This window comes from Capra hircus, chromosome 13 (genome assembly GCF_001704415.2).
Source record: "Capra hircus breed San Clemente chromosome 13, ASM170441v1, whole genome shotgun sequence".
NCBI classification, from domain to species: domain Eukaryota; kingdom Metazoa; phylum Chordata; class Mammalia; order Artiodactyla; family Bovidae; genus Capra; species Capra hircus.
In genome coordinates, this window is record NC_030820.1 from 25,626,493 (window position 1) to 25,649,278 (window position 22,786).

Here is a 22,786-nt window from a genome sequence, read left to right on the forward strand (position 1 = left end):
GCGATTTGGGATGATTTGTGTGTTCATCTGTCAAAAGTCGAATGTATTTCACCTCACTGACTTTAGGAGGAATTTTGTATATCTTGGGCTTTGGTACACTTATGCACACATATCCCCACCTTACCTACCTGTAGGAATGTATGATTAGCCAAATGTGGCCTCAGACCTGCTGGTAATCATCTGGAGCCAGTAATACCTGTTAGGACTAATGGTTTTGACTTAAGAACACTCTTGCCAGATGGAAACTAATTCAGATAACTTTTTAAATGTTTTTAAAGATTTTTTTGATGTTGCCCATTTTTAAAGTTTTTATTGAATTTGTTATATTTAATATTCCTTCCATTTTTATGTTTTGGTTTTTTGGCCACCAGGCAGTTGGGATCTTAACTCCTTACATGTAGGATCTTGGCTCCCCAGCCAGGGATCAAACCTGCACCCACTGCAGTGGAAGTACAGAATTTTAACCACAGGACCACCAAAAGTCCCTCAGCCACCTTTTTTTAAATTGAGGTATCAGTTCAGTTCAGTTCAGTCGCTCAGTCGTGTCCGCTCTTTGTGACCCCATGAATCGCAGCACGCCAAGCCTCCCTGTCTATCACCAACTCCCAGAGTTCACTCAGACTCATGTCCATCGAGTCAGTGATGCCATCCAGCCATCTCATCCTCTGTCGTCCCCTTCTCCTCCTGCCCCCAATCCCTCCCAGCAGCAGGGTCTTTTCCAGTGAGTCAACTCTTCGCATGAGGCGGCCAAAGTACTAGAGTTTCAGCTTCAGCATCATTCCTTCCAAAGAAATCCCAGGGTTGATCTCCTTTAGAATGGACTGGTTGGGTCTTCTTGCAGTCCAAGGGACTCTCAAGAGTCTTCTCCAACACCACAGTTCAAAAGCATCAATTCTTTGGCGCTCAGCCTTCTTCACAGTCCAACTCTCACATCCATACACGACTACTGGAAAAACCATAGCCTTGACTAGATGGACCTTAGTCGGCAAAGTAATGTCTCTGCTTTTGAATATGCTGTCTAGGTTGGTCATAAAAATTGAGGTATAGTTGACTCATAATGTTGTGTTAGTTTCTGGTATATGGCAAAGTGATACATCTATGTATCTACCTATAGATATATATGGGCTTCCCTGGTGGCTCAGTGATGAAGAATCTGCCTGTATTGCAGGAGACACAGGAGTCCTGGGTTCGATCCCTGGGTCAGGAAGATCCCCTGGAGAAGGGAATGGTAACCCACTCCAGTCTTCTTGCCTGGAGAATCCCATGGATAAAGGAGCCTGACGGGCTACAGTCAGGTCGCAAGAGTCAGATATGACTGAGCACGTGTGCAGAGCCAGAAATAGATCAGTTCATTTCAGTCGCTCAGTCGTGTCTGACTCTTTGCAACCCCATGGACTGCAGCACGCCAGGCTTCTCTGTCCATCACCAACTGCCAGAGCCTACTCAAACTCAGGTCCATCACGTCAGTGATGCCATCCAACCATCTCATCCTCTGTTGTCCCCCTACCCACCCTCTCAATCTTTCCCAGCATCAGGGTCTTTTCCAGTGAGTCAGTTCTTCACATCAGGTAGCCAAAGTATTGGAGTTTCAGCTTCAGCATCAGTCCTTCCAATGAATATTCAGGACTGATCTCCTTTAGGATTGACTGGTTGGATCTCCTTACAGTCCAAGGGACTCTCAAGAGTCTTCTCCAACACCACAGTTCAAAAGCATCAATCTTCAGCCCTCAGCTTTCCTTATGGCCCAACTCTCACATCCACATATTACTACTGGAAAAAAACCATAGCTTTGACTAGACAGACCTTTGTTGGCAAAGCAATGTCTCTGGTTTTTAACATGCTGTCTAGGTTGGTCATAATTTTGCTTCCAAGGAGCAAGTATCTTTTAATTTCATGGCTGCAGTCACCATCTGCAGTGATTTTGGAGCTCCCCAAAATACTCTCACTGTTTCCATTGTTTCCCTATCTATTTGCCATGAAGTGATGGGACTGGATGCCATGATCTTGGTTTTCTGAATGTTGAGGTTTAAGCCAACTTTTTCACTCTCCGCTTTCACTTTCATCACAAAGCTCTTTAGTTCTTCTCTTTCTGTCATAAGGGTGGTGTCATCTGTGTATCTGAGCTTATTGATATTTCTTCCAGCAATCTTGATTCTAGCTTGTGCTGGATTCACACCAGCATTTCACATGATGTACTCTGCATATATGTTAAATAATCAGCATGATAATATATAGCCCTGACATACTCCTTTCCGGATTTGGAACCAGTCTGTTGTTCCCTGTCCTATTCTAACTGTTACTTCTTGACCTGAATACAGATTCCTCAGGAGGCAGTTCAGGTGGTCTGGTATTCCTATCTCTTTAAGAATTTTCCACAGTTTGTTGTGATCCACACAGTCAAAGGCTTTGGCATTGTCAATAAAGCAAAAGTAGATGTTTTCCTGGAACTCTCTCACTTTTTCGATGATCCAGTATATGTTGGCAATTTGATCTCTGGTTCCTCTTCCTTTTCTAAATCCAGCTTGAACATCTGGAAGTTCACGGTTCATGTACTTTTGAAACCTGGCTTGGAGAATTTTGAGCATTACTTTGCTAGCATGTGAGATGAGTGCAATTGTGTGGTACAGAAATAGAGGGATAGGTAATATACATATTATAATATTCTTTTTCATATTCTTTTCCACTATGGTTTATTACAGGATACTGAATATATTTCCCTGTTCAGCTACCTTTTTAAATTTACTCAACAAACCTACCGGGCCATCTGCTAAGTAATGATGATGATCTTCAAATGAACAAGAGCTCTAATAACACTCAGATCCATAAGAATATCCCAGTCCCTGCTATGGTAATACACAGGAGAGTGTGTCTAAGTCTCGGAGCCAAGACTGGTTTAATAGGGAGGCAATATTCACCAGGCTGAAATTTTGCAAAGTCATCAGGTATAAAAGGAAAGAATTAAGGCTAGAAAAATAATGGTGCACAACCTTGCTCACCTTGCTTCAGATTAACTACAATTGTATCTTTTAGTACTGGGAACTCTCAAAAAGCTTTAAATGGGGTGTAATCAAGTCACATATTAGAAGGGATAGTTAGGGAGTCTGGGATTGACATGGACACACTGCTATATTTAAAATGGATAATCGACAAGGACCTACTGTATAGCACAGGGAACTCCGCTCAATGTTATGTGGCAGCCTGGATGGGAGGGGAATTTAGGGGAGAATGCATGTATATGTATGTTTGAGTCCCTTCGCTGTTCACCTGAAACTGTCACAACATTGTTAATTGGCTATATTTGAATACAAAATGTTTTTTAAAAATTTAAAAGAGGAGGCGGTCCTAAGATGGCAGAGGAACAGGATGGGAAGACCACTTTCTCCCCCACAAATTCATCAAAAGAACATTTGAATGCTGAGTAAATTCCACAAAACAACTTCTGAATGCCAGCAGAGGACATCAGGCACCCAGAAAAGCAGGCCATGGTCTTCGAAAGGAGGTAGGAAAAAATATAAAACAAAAAGGGAGAGAAAAGAGGTAGGGATGGAGCTCCGTCCCGGGAAAGGAGTCTTAAAAAAGAGAGAAGTTTCCAAACACCAGGAAAGCCTCTCACTGCTGAGTCTGTGGCAAGCCTTGGAACCACAGAGGGCAACATAACCAGGAGGAAAAATAAATAAATAATTAAAACGCACAGATTACGTGCCCAACAGTAACTTCCCCAGTGGAGAAACAGTGCAGACGCCTGCACCTGCCACTAGCAAGCGGGGCCTGGGCAGGGAGGCACGGGCTGCATTGCTTAGAGTAAGGACCGGGCCTGAGTGCCCCGAGGGCAATCAGGGAACTAACTTGGGCTGGCAAACTAGACTGTGGGATAGCTACCATGCAAAATGCCCTAACCTAAGACACCATCAGGCCCGCTCACAGAACAAAGGACTGAACAGAGCTAGCCAGCTGCAGACCATCCCCCTCTGGTGACAGGCAGCCAGAGCCTGAAGGGAGCAATCGCAGCCCCAGAGAGGCATCATCTACCAAACTGCAAGCAGGCTTCATTGCTAACTAAGACTTCTTGGGGTTCTGGACGGTTAACATCCGCCTCAGAAGGTGTGCTGGTTGTACACCCAGAAAACCAAGCGGCAGGGACGGGGGAGGCGATAAATCGCAGTGACCACGCTCGCCAAACCCTTGGTCACCTGAGCTGCTCAGACCTGGGAAGGGCACAAAACGCAGGCCCAACCTAGTCTGGGTCTCTGAGGACTACCCGAGTGCCTGATCCTGAGCGGCTTAGACCTGGGAGGTACATACACCCCAGGGCCAGCCTCAGACAGTTCGTGGCAGAGCAACCTAGAGCCTAAGCAGTGTAGACAGGGAAAGCACACATGCCGTGAGCGGGGGCAAACCCAGTGTGGCCGAGACACTGCGAACACACGCCAGTGTTATCTGTTTGCACCGTCCCTCCCTCCCCACAGCACGACTGAACAAGTGAGCACAAAAAGCACCGCTCCCTTGTGTCAGGGTGGAAGTCAGACACTGAAGAGACCAGCAAACAGAAGAAGCTAAAACAGACGGAACCGCCTTGGAAGTGACAGGTGCAATAGATTAAAACCCTGTAGTTAGTACTGACTACATAGGAAGGGGCCTATAGATCTTGAGAAATATAAGCCGAATCAAGGAACTATCCTAAAAAGAACTGACCCCACACTGCCCACAAAAACACCAGAGAAAGTCCTAGATATATTTTTACTAACATTATTTATTTTTTTAATTTTTAAAAAAAATTTTAAGTCCTCTATTACTCCTTTAATTTTCATTTTTGTAACCTACTATTACTTTGCAAAAAAAAAAAGAGAGAGGGAGAGACCCTATTTCTTAAAGAAAACTTCATATATATATATTTTATAATTTTTGTGACTTTTTTCCCCTTTAATATTGTATTTTTGAAAATCAAACCTCTACTCTAGATTTTTGATCTTTGCTTTTTGGTTATTTGTTATCAATTTTGTACCTTTAAGAACCCAATCTTCAATACCCATTTTTACTTGGGAGCGAGATTACTGGCTTGACTGCTCTCGCCCGTTTTGGACTCTCCTTTTTTACCACCAGGTCGCCTCTATCTCCTCCCTGCCCCTTCTCTTCTCTACCCGACTCTGTGAATCTCTTTGTGTGTTCCAGACTGTGGAGAACACTTAGGGAACTGATTATGGGCTGGATCTGTCTCTCTCCTTTTGATTCCCCCCCTTTATACTCCTGGTCCACTCTAGTACTTTTGCCTGGAAAATCCCATGGATGGAAGAGCCTAGAAGGCTGCAGTCCATGGGGTCACTGAGGGTCGGACATGACTGAGTGACTTCACTTTCACTTTTCACTTTCATGCATTGGAGAAGGAAATGGCAACCCACTCCAGCGTTCTTGCCTGGAGAATCCCAGGGATGGGGGAGCCTGGTGGGCTGCCGTCTATGGGGTTGCACAGAGTCAGACATGACTGAAGTGACTTAGCAGTAGCAGCAGCATACTCCTGGTCACCTCTGTCTCCTTCCTCCCTCTTCTCTTAGCTCCGTGAACATCTCTGAGTGGTCCAGACTCTGGAGCACACATAAGGAAGTGATTACCGGCTAGCTTGCTCTCTCCTCTTTTGATTCCACCTCATCTCATTCAGGTCACCTCTATCTCCTTCCTCCCTCTTCTCTTCTCCATGTAACTCTGTGAACCTCTCTGGGTATCCCTCACTGTGGAGAAACTTTTCATCTTTAACCTAGATGTTTTATCAACAGTGCTGTATAGATGGAGAAGTCTTGAGGCTACTGTAAAAATAAGACTGAAAACCAGAAGCAGGAGGCTTAAGTCCAAATCCTGAGAACACCATAACACTCCTGACTCCAGGGAACTTTAATCGACAGGAGCTCATCAAATGCCTACATACCTACACTGAAACCAAGCACCACCCAAGGGCCAACAATTTCCGGAGCAAGACATACCACTCAAATTCTTCAGCAACACAGGAATACAGCCCTGAGCTTCAATATACACACTGCCCAAAGTTACTCCAAACCCACTGACATCTCATAACTCATTACTGGACACTTCATTGCACTCCAGAGAGAAGAAATCCAGCCCCTTACCCACCAGAACACCTACACAAGTTTCCCTAACCAGGAAACCTTGACAAGCCACCCGTACAACCCCACCCACAGAAAGGAAACTCCACAATAAACAGAACTCCACAAACTGCCAGAATACGGAAAGGCCCAAACACAGCCATATAAACGATGAAGAGACAGAGGAATACCCAGCAGGTAAAGGAACAGGATAAATGCCCACCAAACCAAACAAAAGAGGAAGAGACAGGGAATCTACCTGATAAATAATTCTGAATAATGATAGTGAAAATGATCCAAAATCTTGAAAACAAAATGGAATCACAGATAAATAGCCTGGAGACAAGGATTGAGAAGATGCAAGAAAGGTTTAACAAGGACCTATAAGAAATAAAAAAGAGCCAATATATAGTGAATAATGCAATAAATGAGATCAAAAGCACTCTGGAGGGAACAAATAGTAGAATAACAGATGCACAAGATAGGATTAGTGAGGTAGAAGATAGAATGGTAGAAATAAATGAATCAGAGAGGAAAAAAGAAAAACAAGTTAAAAGAAATGAGAATCTCAGAGACCTCTGGGACAATGTTAAGCGCCCCAACAGAAGAAGAAGACAAAAAGAAAGACCATGAGAAAATACTTGAGGAGATAATAGTTGAAAACTTCCTTAAAATGGGGAAGGAAATAATCACCCAAGTCCAAGAAACCCAGAGAGTCTGACACAGGATAAACCCAAGGCGAAACACCCCAGGACACATATTAATCAAATTAACAAAGATCAAACACAAAGAACAAATATTAAAAGCAGCAAGGGAAAAACAACAAAGAACACACAAGGGGATTCCCATAAGATAACAGCTGATCTTTCAGTAGAAACTCTTCAGGCCAGGAGCGAATGGCAGGACATACTTAAAGTGATGAAAGAAAATAACCTACAGCCCAGATTACTGTACCCAGCAAGGATCTCATTCAAATATGAAGGAGAAATCAAAAGTTTTGCAGACAAGCAAAAGCTGAGAGAATTCAGCACCACCAAACCAGCTCTCCAACAAATGCTAAAGGATCTTCTCTAGACAGGAAACACAAAAAGGGTATATAAACTCAAACCCAAAACAATAAAGTAAATGGCAACGGGATCATACTTATCAATAATTACCTTAAACATAAATGGGTTGAATGCCCCAACCAAACGACAAAGACTGGCTGAATGGATACAAAAAAAAGACCCCTATATATGTTGTCTACAAGGGACCCACCTCAAAACAAGGGACACATACAGACTGAAAGTGAAGGGCTGGAAAAAGATATCCCATGCAAATAGAGACCAGAAATAGAAAGCAGAAGTAGCAATACTATCAGATAGCAATACTATCAATACTATCAGATAAAATAGACTTTAAAACAAAGGCTGTGAAAAGAGACAAAGAAGGACGCTACATAATGATCAAAGGATCAACCCAAGAAGATATAAGAATTATAAATATATATGCACCCAACATAAGAGCACCGCAATATGTAAGACAAATACTAACAAGTATGAAAGGGGAAATTAACAATAACACAATAAGAGTGGGAGACTTTAATACCCCTCTCACACCTATGGATAGATCAGCTAAACAGAAAATTAACACGGAAACACAAACTTTAAATGATACAATAGACCAGTTAGACCTAATTGATATCTATAGGACATTTCACCCCAAAACAATAAATTTCACCTTTTTCTCAAGTGCACACAAAAGCTTCTCCAGGATAGATCACATCCTGGGCCATAAATCTAGCCTTGGTAAATTCAAAAAAAATTGAAATCATTCCAAGCATCTTTTCTGACCACAATGCAGTAAGATTAGATCTCAATTACAGGAGAAAAACTATTAAAAATTCCAACATATGGAGGCTGAACAACATGCTGCTGAATAACCAACAAATCACAGAAGAAATAAAAAAAGAAATCAAAATATGCATAAAAACGACTGAAAATGAAAACACAACAACCCAAAACCTGTGGGACACTATAAAAGAAGTGCTAAGGGGAAGGTTCATAGCAATACAGGCATACCTCAAGAAACAAGAAAAAAGTCAAATAAATAACCTAACTCTACACCTAAAGCAACTAGAAAAGGAAGAAATGAAGAACCCCAGGGTAGTGGAAGGAAAGAAATCTTAAAAATTAGGGCAGAAATAAATGCAAAAGAAACAAAAGAGACCACAGCAAAAATCAACAAAGCCAAAAGGTCGTTCTTTGAGAGAATAAATAAAATTGACAAACCATTAGCCAGACTCATCAATAAACAAAGGGAGAAAAATCAAATCAATAAAATTAGAAATGAAAATGGAGAGATCACAACAGACAACACAGAAATACAAAGGATCATAAGAGACTACTATCAGCAATTACATGCCAATAAAATGGACAACTTGGAGGAAATGGACAAATTCTTAGAAAAGTACAACTTTCCAAAACTAAACCAGGAAGAAATAGAAAATCTTAACAGACCCATCACAAGCACGGAAATTGAAACTGTAATCTGAAATCTTCTAGCAAACAAAAGCCCAGGTCCAAACAGCTTCACATCTAAATTCTACCAAAAATTTAGAGAAGAGCTAACACCTATCCTATTCAAACTCTTCCAGAAAATTGCAGAGGAAGGTAAATTTCCAACTCATTCTATGGGCCACCATCACCCTAATACCAAAACCTGACAAAGATGCCACAAAAAAAGAAAACCACAGGCCAATATCACTGATGAACATAGACGCAAAAATCCTCAACAAAATTCTAGCAATCAGAATCCAACAACACATTTAAAAAATCATACATCATGACCAACTGGGCTTTATCCCAGGGATGCAAGGATTCTTCAACATGTGCAAATCAATCAATGTAATACACCACATTAACAAATTGAAAAATAAAAGCCATATGATTATCTCAATAGATGCAGAGAAAGCCTTTGACAAAATTCAACATCCACTTATGATAAAAACTCTCCAGAAAGCAGGAATAGAAGGAACATGCCTCAACATAATAAAAGTTAATATGAGAAACCCACAGCAAACATTATCCTCAATGGTGAAAAATTGAATGCATTTCCCCTAAAGTCAGGAACAAGACAAGGGTACCCACTTTCACCACTACTATTCAACATAGTTTTGGCTACAGCAATCAGAGCAGAAAAAGAAATAAAAGGAATCCAAATTGGAAAGGAAAAGTAAAACTCTCACTGTTGGCAGATGACATGATCCTCTACATAGACAACCCTAAAGACTCCACCGGAAAATTACTAGAGCTAATCAATGAATATAGTAAAGTTGCAGGGTATAAAATCAACACACAGAAATCACTTGCATTCCTACACACTAATAATGAGAAAATAGAAAGAGAAATTAAGGAAACAATTCCATTCACCATTGCAACGAAAAGAACAAAATACTTAGGAATATATATACCTAAAGAAACAAAGGAACTATATATAGAAAACTATAAAACACTGCTGAAAGAAATCAAAGAGAGCACTAATAGATGGAGAAATATACCCTGTTAATGGATCAGAAGAATCAATATAGTGAAAATGAGTATACTACACAAAGCAATCTATAGATTCAATGCAATCCTTACAAACAGCTGTGAAAAGAAGAGAGGTGAAAAACAAAGGAGAAAAGGAAAGAAATAAGCATCTGAATGCAGAGTTCCAAAGAATAGCAAGAAGAGATAACCAAGCCTTCTTCAGCGATCAGTGCAAAGAAATAGAGGAAAACAACAGAATGGGAAAGACTAGAGATCTCTTCAAGAAAATTAGAGATACCAAGGGAACATTTCATGCAAAGATGGGCTCAATAGAGGACAGAAATGGTATGGACTTAACAGAAGCAGAAGATATTAAGAAGAGATGGCAAGAATACACAGAAGAACTGTACAAAAAAGATCTTCACGACTCAGATAATCACAATGGCGTGATCACTCATCTAGAGCCAGACATCCTGGAATGTGAAGTCAAGTGGGCCTTGGAAAGCATCACTATGAACAAAGCTAGTGGAGGTGATGGCATTCCAGTTGAGCTATTTCAAATCCTGAAAGATGATTCTGTGAAAGTGCTGCACTCAATATGCCAGCAAATTTGGAAAACTCAGCAGTGGCCACAGGACTGGAAAAGATCAGTTTTCATTCCAATCCCAAAGAAAGGCAATGCCAAAGAATGCTCAAACTACTGCACAGTTGCACTCATTTCACATGCTAGTAAAATAATGCTCAAAACTCTCCAAACCAGGCTTCAGCAATACGTGAACCGTGAACTTCCAGATGTTCAGGCTGGTTTTAGAAAAGGCAGAGGAACCAGAGATCCAATTGCCAACATGCACTAGATCATGGAAAAATCAAGAGAGTTCCAGAAAAACATCTATTTCTGCTTTATTGACTATGCCAAAGCCTTTGACTGTGTGCATCACAATAAACTATGGAAAATTCTGAAAGAGATGGCAATATCAGACCACCTGACCTGCCTCTTGAGAAATCCGTATGCAGGTCAGGAAGCAGCAGTTAGAACTGGACATGGAACAACAGACTGGTTCCAAATAGAAAAGGAGTACATCAAGGCTGTATATTGTCACCCTGCCTATTTAACTTCTATGCAGAGTACATCATGAGAAACGCTGGACTGGAAGAAACACAAGCTGGAATTAAGACTGCCAGGAGAAATATCAATAACCTCAGATATGCAGATGACACCACCCTTATGGCAGAAAGTGAAGAGGAGCTAAAAAGCCTCTTGATGAAAGTGAAAGAGGAGAGTGAAAAAGTTGGCTTAAAGCTCAACATTCAGAAAACGAAGATCATGGCATCCAGTCCCATCACTTCTTGGGAAATAGACGGGGAAACAGTGGAAACAGTGTCAGACTTTATTTTGGGGGGCTCCAAAATCACTGCAGATGGTGATTGCAACCATGAAATTAAAAGACGCTTACTCCTTGGAAGAAAAGTTATGAGCAGCCTACATAGTATATTCAAAAGCAGAGATATTACTTTGCCGACTAAGGTCTGTCTAGTCAAGGCTATGGTTTTTCCAGTGGTCATGTATGGATGTGAAAGTTGGACTGTGAAGAAGGCTGAGCACCGAAGAATTGATGCTTTTGAACTCTGGTGTTGGAGAAGACTCTTGAGAGTCCCTTGGACTGCAAGGAGATCCAACCAATCCATTCTGAAGGAGATCAGCCCTGGGATTTCTTTGGAGGGAATGATGCTAAAGCTGAAACTCCAGTACTTTGGCCACCTCATGCAAAGAACTGACTCATTGGAAAAGACTCTGATGCTGGGAGGGATTGGGGGCAGGAGGAGAAAGGGACAACAGAGGATGAGATGGCTGGATGGCATCACTGACTCAATGGACGTGAGTCTGAGTGAACTCCGGGAGTTGGTGATGGACAGGGAGGCCTGGCATGCTGCGATTCATGGGGTCGCAAAGAGTCGGACACGACTGAGTGACTCAACTGAACTGAATCAAGCTACCAACGGTATTTCTCACAGAGCTAGAACAAATAATTTCACAATTTGTATGGAAATACACAAAAACCTCGAATAGCCAAAGCAATATTGAGAAAGAAGAATGGAACTGGAGGGATCAACCTGCCTGACTTCAGGCTCTACTACAAATCCACAGTCATGAAGACAGTATGGTACTGGCACAAAGACAAAATATAGATCAATGGAACAAAATAGAAAGCCCAGAGATAAATCCATGCACCTATGGACACCTAATCTTTGACAAAGGAGGCAAGAATATACAATGAAGTAAAGACAATCTCTTTAACAAGTGATGCTGAGAAAACAGGTCAACCACTTGTAAAAGAATGAAACTAGAACACTTTCTAACACCATACACAAAAATAAACTCAAAATGGATTAAAGATCTAAATGTAAGACTAGAATCTATAAAACTCCTAGAGAAGAACACTCTAGGCAAAACACTCTCCGACATAAATCACAGCAGGATCCTCTATGACCCACCTCCCAGAATATTGGAAATAAAAGCAAAAATAAACAAATGGGACCTAATTAAAATTAAAAGCTTCTCCACAACAAAGGAAACAATAAGCAAGGTGAAAAGACAGCCTTCAGAATGGGAGAAAATAATAGCAAATGAAGCAACTGACAAACAACTAATCTCAAAAATATACAAGCAACTCCTGTAGCTCAATTCCAGAAAAATAAACAACCCAATCAAAAAATGGGCCAAAGAACTAAACAGACATTTCTCCAAAGAAGACATACAGATGGCTAACAAACACATGAAAAGATGCTCAATATCACTCATTATCAGAGAAATGCAAATCAAAACCACAATGAGGTACCACTTCACACCAGTCAGAATGGCAGTGATTCAAAAGCCTACAAGCAATAAATGCTGGAGAGGGTGTGGAGAAAAGGTAACCCTCTTACACTGTTGGTGGGAATGCAAACTAGTACAGCCATTATGGAGAACAGTGTGGAGATTCCTTAAAGAACTGGAAATAGAACTGCCATATGACCCAGCAATCCCACTGCTGGGCATACACACCAAGGAAACCAGAATTGAAAGAGACATGTGTACCCCAATGTTCACCGCCACACTGTTTATAATAGCCAGGACATGGAAGCAACCTAGATGTCCATCAGCAGATGAATGGCTAAGAAAGCTGTGGTACATATACACAATGGAATATTACTCAGCCATTAAAAAGAATACATTTGAATCAGTTCTTACGAGGTGGATGAAACTGGAGCCTATTATACAGAGTGAAGTAAGCCAGAAAGAAAAACACCAATACAGTATACTAATGCATATATATGGAATTTAGAAAGATGGTAACGATAACTCTGTATGCGAGACAGCAAAAGAGACACAAATGTATAGAACAGTCTTTTGGACTCTGTGGGAGAGGGCGAGGGTGGGATGATTTGGGAGAATGACATTGAAACTTATATAATATAATATGTGAAATGAATTGCCAGTCCAGGTTCGATGCATGATACAGGATGCTCGGGGCTGGTGCACTGGGGTGACCCAGAGGGATGGGATGGGGAGGGAGATGGGAGGGGGGTTCAGGATGGGGAACTCGTGTGCACCCGTGGCAGATTCATGTTGATGTATGGCAAAGCCAATACAATATTGTAAAGTAATTAGCCTCCAATTAAAATAAATAAATTTATATTTTAAAAAATTTTTCAATAAAAACTTTAAAAGAAAGAAATGATGTGACCCCCATTGATAGGGAGAAGCCCAGAAATGTCCTGAAGTGGGATGAGATTAGAGGCAGATGGATCAGTTAGACTGTTCCAAGAGTTGAGGGCCTAAGGAGGAGAGAGGGGGAAAAAAAGGTTATTTCATCAAAGTAGCATCTTCCAGTGGGTTTGGTGGTGGTGGTTGAGTCATTAAGTCGTGTCTGACTCTTTGCGACCCCATGGACTGTAGCCTGTCAGGCTTCTCTGTTCATGGGATTTTCCAGGCAAGAACACTGGAGTGGGTTGCCATTTCCTTCTCCAGGGGATCTTCCTCATCTGGGATCAAACCTGGATTTCCTGCATTGCAGGTGGATTCTTTACCAACTGAGCTACCAAGGGAGCCATTCCAATGGATTTACAGTTATGTTATAGGGATCTCAAAAAATTAGAGTAATTAGATATGTCAAGTATAAATGTTCCTTCTAAGTTTGTTTACTTTTTGGATAATTTCAAATGTTTTCAAAGCCCTCTTTGAAGATCAGTGAACCTCAGTATCCTCTGCTCATGAGAAAATCTAGATGCCAGGTTCATGCTACAGGAAACCTTGATACTGAACTGGGCTGGGAAAGGAGCAAAGGGCTTGCCTAGACGGAGACAAATTCCTGCCTGGACTTTGCAGGCTCTGAAGCAGCTCCAGAAAGAAGCAGGTGTGGCAGGCAGTCAGGGGAAGAAGCTGGATCCACCCTCTGCCTGGATCGCCTTTCCTTTAAATGGCTCCTGTGTGGCCTTTTCCTATCTCTGTATACCATTGTGTATATTCTGTATACTCTCGGTAGTTTCATGTAGGATCAGTGGTTTCAGGTCTTCATATGTTATATATTGTACAGTATATATTATATACTATATACATATGTTGACTGTGCTGGGTTTTCGTTGCTGCATGTGGGCTTTCCCTAGTTGCAGCGATCATGGGCTATTCTCTAGTTGCAGTGTGTGGGCTTCTCATTGAGGTGTTTTCTCTTGTTGCAGAACATGGGCTCTAGGGTACTCAGGTTTCAACAGCTGTGGCTCCAGGCTCTAGAGCATAGACTCAGTATTTGTGCTTGGGCTTAGCTGCCCCACAGCAAGTGCAATCTTCCCAGACCAGGGATCAAATCTGTGTCCTCTGCATTGGTAGGTGGGTTCTTAACCACTGGGCAACCAGGGAAGTCCAAGTTTCAGGTCTTTGGATGATTCTAAAGAGCTTAAGACAAAAGCCATCGGGGATTAACAAGTCATGGATGTCAAGTCTACTTATGTGATAAGGAAGAAAGAGCCTTTGCAGTGTTTATTGGGAGTGCTTAGTTGATGGCTGTATTATTTTTCTTATACACCATGATAGTCTTGACTTTTTTGTGTTCTAAATTTAGAAACTTTTTGTTTAAAAAACTTATCCAAGAGGACTATTCCTATCACAGACGAACTTTGTCACCAAAGAGGAATCATGTCAAACTCTTGTTCTAAAGCAATGCAAGGCGAGGGGAGCTGCTGCAGGCTCCGCGGCAGCGGCGGCAACGGAAGCTGCGGGGGCGGCAGCGCGAGTGGCCGGGCTTGGGCTGGGCAGCCGAGCCCGGCCCGGGAGCCCAGGCAGCAAACGTGCAGGGTACCTAGGCCCCTTACGCTGGACTCCACAGTCTCCGGGCCGCCTGATCTCCCCACGGGTATACGGGATGGAAGCGGGACCCTCGGGAGCAGCTGCCGGCGCCTACCTGCCCCCCTGCAGCAGGTGTTCCAGGCACCTCGCCGGCCTGGCATTGGCACTGTGGGGAAACCAATCAAGCTCCTGGCCAATAACTTTGAAGTGGACATCCCTAAGATTGACATCTATCACTACGAAGTGGATATCAAGCTAGGTAAGTGTCCTCGCAGAGTCAACCGGGAAGTGGTGGAATACATGGTCCAGCATTTCAAGCCTCAGATATTTGGTGACCGCAAGCCCGTGTATGATGGAAAGAAGAACATTTACACTGTCACAGCACTGCCCATTGGCAATGAACGGGTTGACTTTGAGGTGACAATCCCTCGGGAAGGGAAGGATCGAATCTTCAAGGTCTCCATCAAGTGGCTGGCCATTGTGAGCTGGCTCATGAAGCTTTGGTCAGTGGCCAGATCCCTGTTCCCCTGGAGTCTGTGCAAGCTCTGGATGTAGCCATGAGGCACCTGGCATCCATGAGGTACACCCCTGTGGGCTGCTCCTTCTTCTCACCGCCTGAGGGCTACTACCACCTGCTGGGGGGTGGGCGCGAGGTCTGGCTCGGCTTTCACCAGTCTGTGCGCCCTGCCATGTGGAAGATGATGCTCAACATTGATGTCTCAGCCACTGCCTTCTACAAGGCACAGCCAGTGATTGAGTTCATGTGTGAGGTGCTCGACATCAGGAACATAGACGAGCAGCCAAAGCCCTCATGGACTCTCAGCGCGTACGCTTCACCAAGATCAAGGGCCTGAAGGTGGAAGTGACCCACTGTGGACAAATGAAGAGGAAACACCGCGTGTGTAATGTTACCCGCCGCCCTGCCAGCCATCAGACGTTTCCTCTGCAGCTGGAGAGTGGACAGACTGTGGAGTGCACAGTGGCCCAGTATTTCAAGCAGAAATGTAACCCGCAGCTCAAGTGTCCCCACCTGCCTTGCCTGCAAGTTGGCCAGGAACAAAAGCGTACCTACCTGCCCCTAGAGGAACATTGAAAGATGCTCAAGACTGATTCGAGGGCTCCAGAGGCAGCGGCTCTGGAGGTCTGAGCCGCATCACCGACTGCCTGTGGAGGTTCCTAGACCCGACGCTCCTGGAGCAGTAGACGGCCTCACCCCGCAGTAGAGACCTGCTGGGTCTCTGTTCATCCCGCGAGATCTCGCGATAACCTCGGCTACTGGAAATATGGCTGCAGCGAGTGAACCTGCGATGGAAAAAACTGTGAAATCTGTTCCTGTGAAGAGGGAAAAGAAAGAAAACGAACAAATCCGTAAACTCTTCATTGGTGGCTTGAGCTCTGAAACCACAGAAAGTCTGAAGAACTACTACCAGCAGTGGGGAGAACTCACAGACTGTGGTCATAGTGGGCCTTGCCAGTCAAAAATCAAGAGGGTTTGGTTTTGTTACTTTCTCCTCCGTGGCTGAGGTGGATGCAGCCATGGCGGCCAGACCTCATTCCATTGATGGGGAGAGTGGTTGACCCCAAACGTGCTGTTGCGAGAGAGAAGTCTGAAAAACAGGGGTCGCTTGTCACTGTGAAGGAGCTGTTCGTTGGTGGAATTAAGGAAGATACCGAGGAGCATCATCTTAGAGAGTACTTTGAGAAATATGGAAAAATCGATAACATTGAGATCATTACTGATAGGCAGTCAGGCAAGAAAAGAGGCTTTGGATTTGTGACTTTTGATGACTATGATCCCGAGGATAAGATAGTGTTGCAGAAATACCATACCATCAATGGTCATCATGCAGAAGTCGGGAAGGCTTTGTCGAGACAGGAAATGCAGGAAATTCAAGGTTCTAGAAGTAGAAAAGGAGGTCCTTTTGGTTTTAGTGTTTCTTCTAGTGGGGGTGGAAATTTAGGACGAGGGCCAGGAACTAAATTTAGAGGAGAAGCTGATGGATATGGAAATGGTCCCGGATCTAGGGATGGCTGTCATGAGTATGGAGGAGGACCTGGAGGTGGGAATTTTGGAGGTTACCCTTGTTATGGAGGAGGAGGTGGAGAATATGGTGGTCGAGGTCCTGGGTATGGCAACCAGTGGGAATTCTCTGGAGGTGGTTATGGCAATAATTTTGGAAATTACGACCAGCAACCTTCTAATTATGGCCCAATGAGGAATGGAATCTTTGGTGTTGGCAGGAACATAGCAGCCCCATACGGTGGAGAAAATTATGGCCCAAGAGGCAATGGAGGAAGTGGGGGCTATGGAGGGGGAAATGGGTATTGAGCTTCTTCCTGTTTGCCCTGGGCTTCACTGTCTGAATAGCAGAGGATGAGAGCCCAGACATAACAGAACGCTTTCCAGTTATTGAAATAAAGACATTAAGAAAACTCTTGTCTCAGCCATGAATAAATATTTAGTGATGTGTCAGAAGACCTCAGAGCAGGTTCAAAGAGTCATTTTTGTGAATGGACTAGATTATTTAAGAACATTACCTTCCTGTGGAGGAAAAATTGTGAAAAAAACTGACTTTGAGACAGTTTCCTAGCTTCTTAATTGTTTCTTTCTAGTGAGTATAGAAGTATTCCTTCTTTGATAATGTTAAATGTGTAAGTCTCAGGTGACATGTGAAACCTTTTAAATGGTTTTTTTCTCAAAGTTTTGAAACTATTAGCCAGAATCAGCACAATAGACAGAATGTTGTTCCTTTAAAATTTTGTGTCTGTAGAGTTAAGAAGCAGTTGTACTTTATGATTTAATAAAATAATTCTAAAAGAAAAAAAAGCAATACAAGTTAGTTAAGATTTTCTTTATTATTATAGCATAATCCATCCTTTCCCCCTTGAATAGTTACCAGGACAGAAATAATGTCTTTCTAATTTTGTTTATTTTCTCTTTAAACATTTGTTTCTTGGAAAGTACAAGGGAACACTTAGAATGCATTCTATGCTTTAATTCAGTATTAACTGGTCAGAAGGCAGATAATGGAGAATCTGAATTGGTTTTCAGTTTCTCTTTCTTCCTCTACAATGTAAATATAATACTTTGCCAGAAATAAAACTCTGTGATGGAATGAAAATGGAAAAGGAGGGATAAATATAGGAATAGTCTGTGTTACACAACCATCATATTCCTAGAAAGAGAAATAAGTTAAATATGAAAATAGCAAGTTCATGACAGATTTTATAGAACATACTTCCATTTCCATTCAAACAGCAATAGAAAAGGGGGAAAATACCCTCTTTGCAGGATTGTAAGCCCAGTTTTCCCTGTAGTATACCATGGCATTTTATTCCTTCATGCATTTTTAGTCTTACTGTTTCAGTTCAGTTCAGTTCAGTTGCCCAGTCATGTCTGACTCTTTGCAACCCCATGGACTGCAGCACACCAGGCTTCCCTGTCCAACACCAACTCCTGGAGCTTACTCAAACTCATGTCCATTGAGTCGGTGATGCCAACTCATCCTCTGTTATCCCCTTCTCCTCCCTCCCTCAGTCTTTCCCAGCATCAGGGTCTTTGCCAATGAGTGAGTTCTTCACATCAGTGGCCAAAGTATTGGAGTTTCAGCTTCAGCATCAGTCCTTCCAATGAATATTCAGGACTAATTTCCTTTAGGATTGACTGGTTGGATCTCCTTACAGTCCAAGGGACTCTCAAGATCTTCTCCAACACCACAGTTCAAGAGCATCAGTTCTTCAGCCCTCAGCTTTCTTTATGGTCCAACTCTCACATCCATATATTACTACTGGAAAAACCATAGCTTTGGCTAGATGGACCTTTGTTGGCAAAGCAGTGTCTCTGCTTTTTTTTTTTTTAATTTTTAAAATTTTTATTTTTACTTTATTTTGCTTTACAATACTGTATTGGTTTTGCCATACATTGACATGAATCAGCCACGGGTGTACATGAGTTCCCAATCTTGAACCCCCCTCCCACCTCCCACCCCATATCCCACCTCCCACCCCATATCATCTCTCTGGATCATCCCCGTGCACCAGCCCCAAGCATCCTGTATCCTGTATCGAACATAGACTGGTGATTCGTTTCTTACATGATAATATACATGTTTCAATGCCATTCTCCCAAATCATCCCACCCTCTCCCTCTCCCACAGAGTCCAAAAGTCCATTCTAAACATCTGTGTCTCTTTTGCTGTCTCGCATACAGGGTTATCATTACCATCTTTCTAAATTCCATATATATGTGTTAGTATACTGTATTGGTGTTTTTTTTTTTTTCTGGCTTACTTCACTCTGTATAATAGGCTCCAGTTTCATCCACCTCATTAGAACTGATTCAAATGTATTCTTTTTAATGGCTGAGTAATACTCCATTGTGTATATGTACCACCGCTTTCTTATCCATTCATCTGCTGATGGACATCTAGGTTGTTTCCATGTCCTGGCTATTATAAACAGTGCTGGGATGAACATTGGGATACAAGTGTCTCTTTCAATTCTGGTTTCCTCGGTGTGTATGCCCAGCAGTGGGATTGCTGAGTCATAAGGCAAGGTCTCTGCTTTTTAATATGCTGTCTAGGTTGGTCATAGCTTTTCTTCCAAGGAGCAAACATTTTTTAATTTCATGGCTTCAGTCACCATCTGCAGTGATTTTTGGAAACCTCAAAAATGAAGTTTGTCACTGTTTCCATTGTTTCCCTATCTATTTGCAATGAAGTGATGGGACTGGATTCCATGATCTTAGTTTTCTGATATTTAGTTTTAAGCCAAATTTTTCATACTCCTTATTCACTTTCATTAAGAGGCTCTTTAGTTCTTCTTCCCTTTCTGCCATAAGGGTGGTGTCATATGCATGTCTGTGCTTATTGATATTTTGCCCGGCATTCTTGATTCCAGCTTGTGCTTATCCAGTCCATATTTCACATGATATACTCTGCATATAAGTTAAATAAGCAGGGTGACAATATACAGCCTTGATGTACTCCTTTTCTATTTGGAACAAGTCTGTTGTTTCATGTCCAGTTCTAACTGCTGCTTCCTGACCTGCATACAGATTTCTTAAGAGGCAGGTCAGGTGGTCTGGTATTCCCATCTCTTTCAGAATTTTCCACAGTTTATTGTGATCCACACAGTCAAAGGCTTTGGCATAGTCAATAAAGCAGAAATAGATGTTTTTCTGGAACTCTCTTGCTTTTTCCATGATCCAGTGCATGTGGGCAATTGGATCTCTGGTTCCTCTGTCTTTTCTAAAACCAGCTTGAACATCAGGAAGTTCATGGTTCATGTATTTCTGAAGCCTGGCTTGGAGAATTTTGAGCATTATTTTACTAGCATGTGAAATGAGTGCAACTGTGCAGTAGTTTGAGCATTCTTTGGCATTGTCTTTCTTTGGGATTGGAATGGAAACTGACCTTTTCCAGTCCTGTGGCCACTGCTGAGTTTTCCAAATTTGCTGGCATATTGAGTGCAGCACTTTCACAGCATCATCTTTTAGGATTTGACATAGCACAACTGGAATTCCATCACCTCCGCTAGCTTTGTTTGTAGTTATGCTTTCTAAGGCCCACTTGACTTTGCATTCCAGGATGCCTGGCTCTAGGTATGTGATCACACCATCGCGGTTATCTGGGTCATGAAGATCTTTGTTGTATAGTTCTGTGTATTCTTGCCATCTCTTCTTAATATCTTCTGCTTCTGTTAGGTCCATACCATTTCTGTCCTTTATTGTGCCCATCTTTGCATGAAATGTTCCCTTGGTATCTCTAATTTTCTTGAAGAGATCTCTAGTCTTTCCCATTCTGTTGTTTTCCTCTACTTCTTTGCATTGATCGCTGAGGAAGGCATTATCTCTCCTTGCTATTCTTTGCAACTCTGCATTCATATGGGTATGGCTTTCCTTTTCTCCTTTGCCTTTCGCTACTCTTTTCGCAGCTATTTATAAGGCCTCCTTAGACAAACATTTTGCCTTTTTGCATTTCTTTTTCTTTGGGATGGTCTTGGTCACTGCCACCTGTACAATGTCATGAACCTCCATCCATAGTTCTTCAGGTGCTCTATCAGATCTAATCCCTTGAAAATCTTTGTTACTTCCACCTGGAGTAACAGGCAAATTCAGCCTTGGAGTACAGAATGAAGCAGGCAAAGGCTAATAGAGTTTTGCCAAGAAAATGCACTGGTCATAGCAAACACCCTCTTCCAACAACGCAAGAGAAGACTCTACACATGGACATCACCAGATGGTCAACACCAAAATCAGATTGATTATATTCTCTGCAGCCAAAGATGGAGAAGCTCTATACAGTCAGCAAAAACAAGACTGGGAGCTGAGTGTGGCTCAGATCATGAACTCCTTATAGCCAAATTCAGACTTAAATTGAAGAAAGTAGGGAAAACCACCAGACCATTCATGTATGACCTAAATCAAAGCCCTTTTGATTATACAGTGAAAGTGAGAAATAGATTTAAGGGACTAGATCTGATAGACAGAGTGCCTGATGAACTATGGATGGAAATTCATGACATTGTACAGGAGACAGGCATCAAGAACATCCCCAAGAAAAAGAAATGCAAAAAAGCAAAATGGCTTTCCGGGGAGGCCTTACAAATTGCTGTGAAAAGAGGAGAAGTGAAAAGCAAAGGAGAAAAGGAAAGCTATACCCATATGAATGCAGAGTTGCAAAGAATAGCAAGGAGAGATAAGAAAGCCTTCCTTGGCGATCAATGCAAAGAAATAGAGGAAAAGAACAGAATGGGAAAGACTAGAGATCTCTTCAAGAAAATTAGAGATACCAAGGGAACATTTCATGCAAAGATGGGCTCGATAAAGGACAGAAATGGTATGGACCTAACAGAAGCAGAAGATATTAAGAAGAGATGGCAAGAATACACAGAAGAACTGTACAAAAAAAGACCTTCACGACCCAGATAATCATGATGGTGTGATCACTCCCCTAGACCCAGACATCCTGGAACGTGAAGTCAAGTGGGCCTTAGAAAGCATCACTATAAACAAAGCTAGTGGAGGTGATGGAATTCCAGTTGTGCTATGTCAAATCCTAAAAGATGATGCTGTGAAAGTGCTGCACTCAATATGCCAGCAAATTTGGAAAACTCAGCAGTGGCCACAGGACTGGAAAAGGTCAGTTTCCATTCCAATCCCAAAGAAAGACAATGCCAAAGAATGCTCAAACTACCACACAATTGTACTCATCTCACATGCCAGTAAAGTAATGCTCAAAATTCTCCAAGCCAGGCTTCAGCAATACATGACCTGTAAACTACCAGATGTTCAAGCTGGTTTTAGAAAAGACAGAGGGACCAGAGATCCAATTGCCCACATGCACTGGATCATGGATAAAGCAAGAGAGTTCCAGAAAAACATCTATTTCTGCTTTCTTGACCAAGCCAAAGCCTTTGACTGTGTGGATCACAATAAACTGTGGAAAATTCTGAAAGAGATGGGAATACCAGACCACCTGACCTGCCTCTTGAGAAACCTATATGCAGGTCAGGAAGCAACAGTTAGAACTGAACATGAAACAACAGACTGGTTCTAAATAGAAAAGGAGTACGTCAAGACTGCATATTGTCACCCTGCTTATTTAACTTATATGCAGAGTACATCATGAGAAACACTGGGCTGAAAGAAGCACAAGCTGGAATCAAGATTGCTGGGAGAAATATCAATTACCTTAGATATGCAGATGACACCACTCTTATGGCATAAAGTGAAGAGGAACTAAAAAACCTCTGGTTGAAAGTGAGAGGAGAGTGAAAAAGTTGGCTTAAAGCTCAACATTCAGAAAACGAAGATCATGGCATCTCGTCCCATCACTTCATGGGAATTAGATGGGAAAACAGTG

The 22,786-nt window shown here is 42.3% G+C and overlaps 2 pseudogenes; both read left to right on the forward strand.

The window, feature by feature from the left end:
- Positions 14,942–16,014, forward strand: LOC102177813 (annotated as a pseudogene).
- On the forward strand, positions 16,229–17,250 carry LOC102178086 (annotated as a pseudogene).